The following is a 7,488-nucleotide window of genomic DNA, read 5'->3' as shown; positions in this document are numbered from 1 at the left end:
AACGGTTCAAGGCAACAAATAGAGGACAACACCTGAATTGTCCTACGTGACGTTGTCGAGTTCATTGGCACAGCAAAAGGAAGCTTGCTATACGAGTCAACCACAATCAACCAACGAGTCTATATGCACACGTTGCCGTGGTAATTACGACTTAGGCCAAGCAGAGAGTTTTGTGGCGGAGCGGACTGATTTTCCGCACATGCGTGACACTGTGACGTCATCTGTTCTATTTGGGTGTCCATCGCTGCCAAGTACAGTGTCGACGCGCTAATTGTTTCTTACGAACAATCCCCCGGTGTCCTTGGTGAAGTAACTGTAACACTTCTTTTTGCAAAGCTTTAGGGATCAACACATTGTCCACTGTCATTTTGAACAAGAATCAATCCTTTCTGTATAGCGAAGCTACGCCGACGTGCAAAGTATAGGCCCACTACAGAGTTCGTTATGCTATGCAAGGAACGAGGCCAAGATGTGCGAATGCATGTGAGCAAAATGTTCAAATCTGAATCAGCCTCCGTGGTCTGCGCAATTTCCCTGTAGTTCAGCAGAAAAGATTGAAGCGATTCAGAATCCTGAACATCAATGTGACATCAAGATGCAGCAGAAGCGTCAAAGTCTGTATCAGGGCCAATCGGAAGACGTGACGGTGCGTCCGCATTACTATGTTGAGCTGTCGAACGACACACAATCTCGTACTGGTACTGAGGCAACAACAAAACCCATCTTGCAATTTTTGGGCAGTTTGTACAGGAACCGATTTCATCGGATGAAACAAGGTCTTCAAATGCTTGTGATCCGTTACTAAGTAGAATTTTCTGCCACACAAGCAGTGGTGGAATTTGGTGACACCATACACAATAGCCAGTGCCTCTTTCTCTGTTTGTGGATAATTACACTGAACTTTTGATGCGAAAGCAATAGACCTGTCTTTATCACCAATTCTGTGTGAAAGCACTCCAACAACCGGTTTGTCAGGATCAAAGTGAACCAAGCATCGATCACTGAGCAATGCATCTTTAAGTTTTTGAAAAGCTTCTTGGCTCTCATCTGTCCAAAGAAAGGGGACATTTTTGTGATGCAAGAGAGCTGCGATTTGTGCAGCATTCGGTATGAATCGAATGTAATAGTCCATTTTCCGTAAGACTGACTACAATTCTGTGACATTGGGAGGAACTGGCAGGTCACGTGTGGCTAACAAATGTGACTGAAGAGGATGTACACCTTGACTTGTTTATGAAATGACCAAGATACTGCAACTCAGGTTTAAAAAAATTCATTTGTCCAGTCTACACTTTAGTCCTGCATCAGATAACACACAAAACAAAGCTCGCAAGTTGGCAATGTGTTCTTCAGGTCTATGACCTGTTGCGACAATATCGTCCAAATAGTTTGAACAGTTTTTTACTTGAGCAGTCAACTGTTCCAAATACCGTTGGAAAATGACGGGTGCGGGAGCACTGCCAAAAGGCAAACGCAAATATTTAAATAAGCCAAATGTGCGATCACAACACACACTTTTTGAGATTCTTCATATAGTGGTATTCGAAGATATGCGTTGCGCAAATCAATTTTTGAAAGTAACGACCAGTGCCTAATTTGTGCATGATATCCTCTGGATGGGCAATGGATAAGTATCAATCACAGCCTGTGGGTTGCCTGTAGACTTAAAGTCAACACAGAGGAGAATGCGACCTGAAGGTTTGGGGAGCAAAACCAATTGACTTGCCCACTAACTAGCTTGTATGGGTGCAATAGCTCCGTTATTTTGCAATTCCTTAAGTTCAGCAGTGACTTTGTCCCGTACTGCAATGGGAACAGTTCTGGCTCGGCAAAATTTCGTCTGAGAATTGTCCTTCAGAGTAATGGGTACAACAAAATTGTTACCCTTGCCTGAACCTGTAGAAAAGAGTTAGGGGAATTCTTTTAGCGAGCTAGCTACAGTGTCTTGTCCATGGAATGCAGACACTGACAACACATTGTCCTGAATGTTAAAGCCAAACAAATCAAATGAATGAATACCAAATATGTTCTCACAGTCACGTGATTTTAACACCGTGGAAGTCACTGTTCGCGTGTGCGAACGATACATGGCAGGCAACGTATATTCTCCGAGAATGGGAATGTCTTATCCATTATAAGCTGTCAGATGCATGCTAGTTTGAGACAGGCATGGAGAGCCTAAAACTTCATACATGTGACGATTTAGCAATGTGACAGAGGCATCTGTAGCTAAATGAAATTTCACATGTTTCCTGCACAAAAGCAAATGAAAAACATTTTTTTTGGACTGGCGTAGCACTGAAGAAACTGCTCGCTTGCTAGTTTTGCTAATGCCTGCAGCAGACTTGAAATATACTGCCTTAATGACATGGGCCTTGTGACTAGATTTTTGTGCGTGACCAGAATTCTTATGTTTGGTCAGTTGTGAACATACAGACTGTACGTGTTCTTTCTTGCCACACGCATTACACCTGACTTGTCAGGAGGGTGGTCTTGGCGTCTGCGCTGTGAATAATACTAAGGGAAAGACTTAATTTTGTTTGCCTGTGTAGCCGCTTGTGTAGCAATCTGCTTATGTTGCGTGGAGCGTTGTTTACTCGGTGTGGCGAGCACAAGCTGCCACTGCCAAATGGGCCGGTCGCGAACAAGGGACTCTACCCGGAAAATAGCTGTCTGCTCAAATTTATCGGCTGACAGGGTACCTGAATCGTACTGATCTAGTATTTGCATTCTCTGCTGACACGATGGATCGGACAGTTTCAAAATCTGTTCTCTGAGTTTGACATAAGGTACATTGTACACGAGCACATCATGCAACATAACATCTGAATATAAAGCACCACAAGCACATTTGAATTTGCATTTCCTCGTCATACCCTGCAAATTTGTTACCCACTCATGATAAGTTTGTTCTGGCCTTTGTTTGCAATTAAAGAACTGATATCTAGCTGCTACTACATTCACTTGTAGGTCTTAATAGTTAGTTAGCAAAGCTACAACCTGATAATACGAAAGTACACTCAGAGTGGCGTTAGGATATAACTTCTGGATAAGTCAGAACATTGCACTTCCTAAAGTGGACAAGAAATATGCTAGTTTCACAGTACCTGGTAGGTTGTGAGGAATGACATGTAGATGTTTGCTGAGCCTGAAACTGAAACACCTGCATTAGCTGTGTTGCATCTAACGCAGGATAAGAGACTTTTAAAGCAGGTAAACACTCCTGCAAAGTAAAGACAAGAGAGAATTAAGGCGCCAGAAAAACACAAAAGAAAATTCCGTGGCCGCCAGGCACTAGGCTCTTCTTATAACTCGTCGCCAAATGTCGTATCCTGTCCGCTCATCTAATATAGCGTGCCTAGGAAGCTGTTTTCTTCGGATAGCAAGACAACAATTCAAGCAAATCATATTAATGGAGTTTATTAGAGTGAATTAAATCGACAATACTTTGCGTTTTCACAAAGAGGTCTCGCAAACAATTGGCGACATGCCAATAAGCAATGTCCTTTGGTATATACAATTTCAATGCAAGCAAAACACAACAGTTCAGAAGTCATGGCTAAAGCGTTTGGATGACAGTTTGTCTTCTTGTGCTCCCACAGTTAGGTGGGGTGGCGCTTATATTCTCTTTGTATAGGGACCGCTCCTGTCGTGGTGTCGTCCTAGTCAGCATACTCTTGGCTGACGTCATCTCAGAGCCCTCTCTGCTGTAACGTTCCAGCCCAACGTGCTGGCGCTTGATGTTACACTGGAACAAGAAATGTAACCCTTCCGCAAATTGCTGCAGATTTCAGTGCTGATCCATTAACAAGTGTCAATGTGTGAACCATTCAATGAAACATCATTGATATGGACTTTCGGAGCCAAATACCCACTCATGTACCTTTGATGACTGCATGACACAAAGGTTTACGCCTCACTTCGGCCCGTCCTCACCAACATTGGACTTTTGCTGACTGGAAACATGTTGCCTGGTCGGAAGAGTCTCGTTTCAAATTGTATCAAGCGGATGAACGTGTATGGGTATGGAGACAATCTCATGAATCCATGCACCCTGCATGTCAGTAGGGGACTGTTCTAGCTGGTGGAGGCTCTGTAATGGTGTGGGGTACGTGGAGTTGGAGCTGATATATCTAGGGGTTGGGTTGTTTGTGGGAAGAGACCAAACTGCGACGTCATCGGTCTCGTCGGATCAGGGAAGGACGGGGAAGGAATTCAGCCGTGCCCTTTCAGAGGAACCATCCTGGCATTTGCCTGGAGCGATTTAGGGAAATCACGGAAAACCTAAATCAGGATGGCCGGACGCGGGATTGAACCGTCGTCCTCCCGAATGCGAGTCCAGTGTGATATATCTAGATATGACTCTGACAGGTGATATGTACGTATGCATCCTGCCTGATCACCTGTATCCATTCAGGTCCATTGTGCTATACAAAGAGAATATAAGCGCCACTCCACCTAACTGTGGGAGCACAAGAAGACAAACTGTCATCCAAACGCTTTAGCCATGACTTCTGAACTGTGCAGTTCTAGAAGGACAGTGCGACACCACACACATCCAGAATTGCTACAGAGTGGCTCCAGTAACACTCTTATGAGTTTAAACACTTCCACTTGCCACCAAACTCCCCAGACATGAACATTATTGAGCATATCTGGGATGCTTTGCAATGTGCTGTTCAGAAGGGATCTGTACCCCCTCGTACTCTTACGGATTTATGGACTACCCTGCAGGATTCGTGGTGTCAATTCCCTCCAGCACTGCTTCAGACATTAATCGAGTCCATGCCATATCATGTTGCGGCACTTCTGCTTGGTCGCGGTGGCCCTACACGATATTAGGCAAGTGTACCAGTTTCTTTGGCTCTTCAGTGTATTTACGCAGTTGACATATCTCTCAGCCTTTACAGTATCTGCATCTGTTAAGACATGTCACACTGTATGCGATGAATGTTTATCGTAAGTGAAAGGCGAGGAGAAAGGTCTCCAACAAAATCGCTTCGATCGCATGGCTGTGGTTTACATATACCTTAATCTGTTACTGATAATTACGTAAGCATTATACCTCTACAATTTACAAGGGTTGGAAAACGGTACTGAAACACTGCCAGAATTTCAGGTTGCACAATTGTATTTGATCACTAACGGCACCTGTGCAATGTCCTCAATACGTTGCAAGACGCAGTCGTGGTCGGAACACAGTTATGTGTAGTTGTGAGTACATTATGTCAGAGCTAAATAAAGTCGAACGTGGGCTAAGTGTTGGTTCCGTACCCATGGAAGCCGAAGCGTTTGATATTCCGAGAGGCACTGTGTCGAAGACATATGCCACATAGAGGAAAAGTGGAAAAAGTCACAACCCGGACGAAAGGATGTGTTGCGTGATCGTGGCAGACGATCATTGCAAATACTATCAGCTCAAAAAAGAAAAAATAAAATTAAAATAAACGAAGGGAGCTCCAGGAGAGTGCAGGAAGAGCTGGAATTTCAAAACCACTCATTAGTGATGCAAACACCCGTAACGGGAAAATGTTGTCCTAAGTCAACAAATCTAGACTATGGAGCACTGGAAGAGAGTCATTTGGTCAGATGATTCTTATTTCACAATGAAAGGCGATCATGCTTTGTAGTGCTCGCAGAAAATACCATTGGGTTTCTATGACATTAACATTGGGTTTCTGTGATATCGTTTAGTTAATAGTAATTCAGCCACAATGTAATTTAAAAGTTGAAATTTATTCCTTACAGACAGCTTAATTGAAATAGTTGTAGATGTTCTATCTGGAGCGACACACGAAAAATTGTGCTGGACCTTTTTATCACTTATGGTCACCCTACTGCTTAGGCTATCTGAGCATGCTTCCCAGACCAAGCCAAACTTACATATGTCACACGCCTACCTATTTCTTTTCATCAGCAGGTAATCTGGGTTTGAGTCCCAGTTCGGCACAAATTTTCATGTATTGCTCCAGTTCGTATATATATATATATATATATATATATATATAAGGCAAAACGGGCCCATGATAAAAATATCAGTGATAGTCTATGACTTATCCTTGTCTTGGTTCTAAAACCTACATGGGAATCACGAGATGTGCGAGTGTGCGTAAATGAATTAATAATCTACGAGAAGAAATAGCTACGTCTGTGGCATATGGAAGATTGGGTCAGTCTGTGGGGCATGCTCAGCTAGCGTAAGTGGCATTATACCTCCCAGAGAGCTACGGAGGGGTCATGCGCCAGACCTCCGCGACCGGGGCACGTGTCGTGCGTTATGTTTACTTTTGCTGCTGCTTAGTGCCGTCTTCCTTATAGGTCTATATGGTGCACAACTATACAAAACGACTTTATGTTTCACCTTTTGTTCAGGCTTCACCCGACCCAATCCCGTATCCTATTGTTGGAAGTGCAGACTTGCTGTTTGCAATATGTCGCTAGCTTGTGTTATGTGGGCGGTTGAGACTGTGATTTCTGACGTGTCTACCAAGCTAATTTATTGCGAGAGCGAGCGAATGACAGTGTTTAAGAATTGCCTAGAGAGGTAGTGCTTCGATCAGGTGTTGTAAGCTGATGTTCTGGTAATTTTGCCCTTAGTTAGCTGCAGTAATTGTACTGTTTTGATTCTGTGGTGTCACCACCAGACACCACACTTGCTAGGTGGTAGCCTTTAAATCGGCCGTGGTCCGTTAGTATACGTCGGACCCGCGTGTCGCCACTATCAGTGATTGCAGACCGAGCGCCGCCACACGGCAGGTCTAGAGAGACTTCCTAGCATTCGCCCCAGTTGTACAACCGACTTTGCTAGCGATGTTTCACTGACAAAATACGCTCTCATTTGCCGAGACGATAGTTAGCATAGCCTTCAGCTACGTCATTTGCTACGACCTAGCAAGGGCGCCAGTACCAGTTACTATTGATACTGTAATAATGTACCGGCAAAACCGACGTTCTTCATTAATGGATTAAAGTTAAGTATCCCACCAGCTACGTCCGTTTTTTCTAAATTCTAATTTCCTTGTCCTGTTCCAGACCTCACGCCAGCCTGCGTGAGCTAAAACGCGTGCCTTTCGGCTTCCTCTTGTAACCCGGTGTTGGCTCTCCTGCCAACCCACAACAGATTCCACAGAAACTGATTTTTTTTAAATTTTTTTTAATGTACTGTCTACGTTACATGCCGCAAGTTGCATTGACTTTCAGAATCCGTTATTGTTTAAATCTGCGAGTATTTCAACTGATATTGTAACATGTTATTGTCGTATGGCTGGTACTGAATTTTTTCCGGTGAACATATTAGTTCAAATGGTTCAAATGGCTCTGAGCACTATGGGACTTAACTTCTAAGGTCATCAGTCCCCTAGAACTTAGAACTACTTAAACCTAACTAACCTAAGGACATCACACACATTCATGCCCGAGGCAGGATTCGAACCTGCGACCGTAGCGATCACGTGGTTCCAGACTGTAGCGCCTGGAACCGCTCTGACA

The sequence above is a fragment of the Schistocerca serialis genome, chromosome 3, assembly GCF_023864345.2.
Source record: "Schistocerca serialis cubense isolate TAMUIC-IGC-003099 chromosome 3, iqSchSeri2.2, whole genome shotgun sequence".
NCBI classification, from domain to species: domain Eukaryota; kingdom Metazoa; phylum Arthropoda; class Insecta; order Orthoptera; family Acrididae; genus Schistocerca; species Schistocerca serialis.
Note: the sequence above shows the minus strand (reverse complement) of the source record.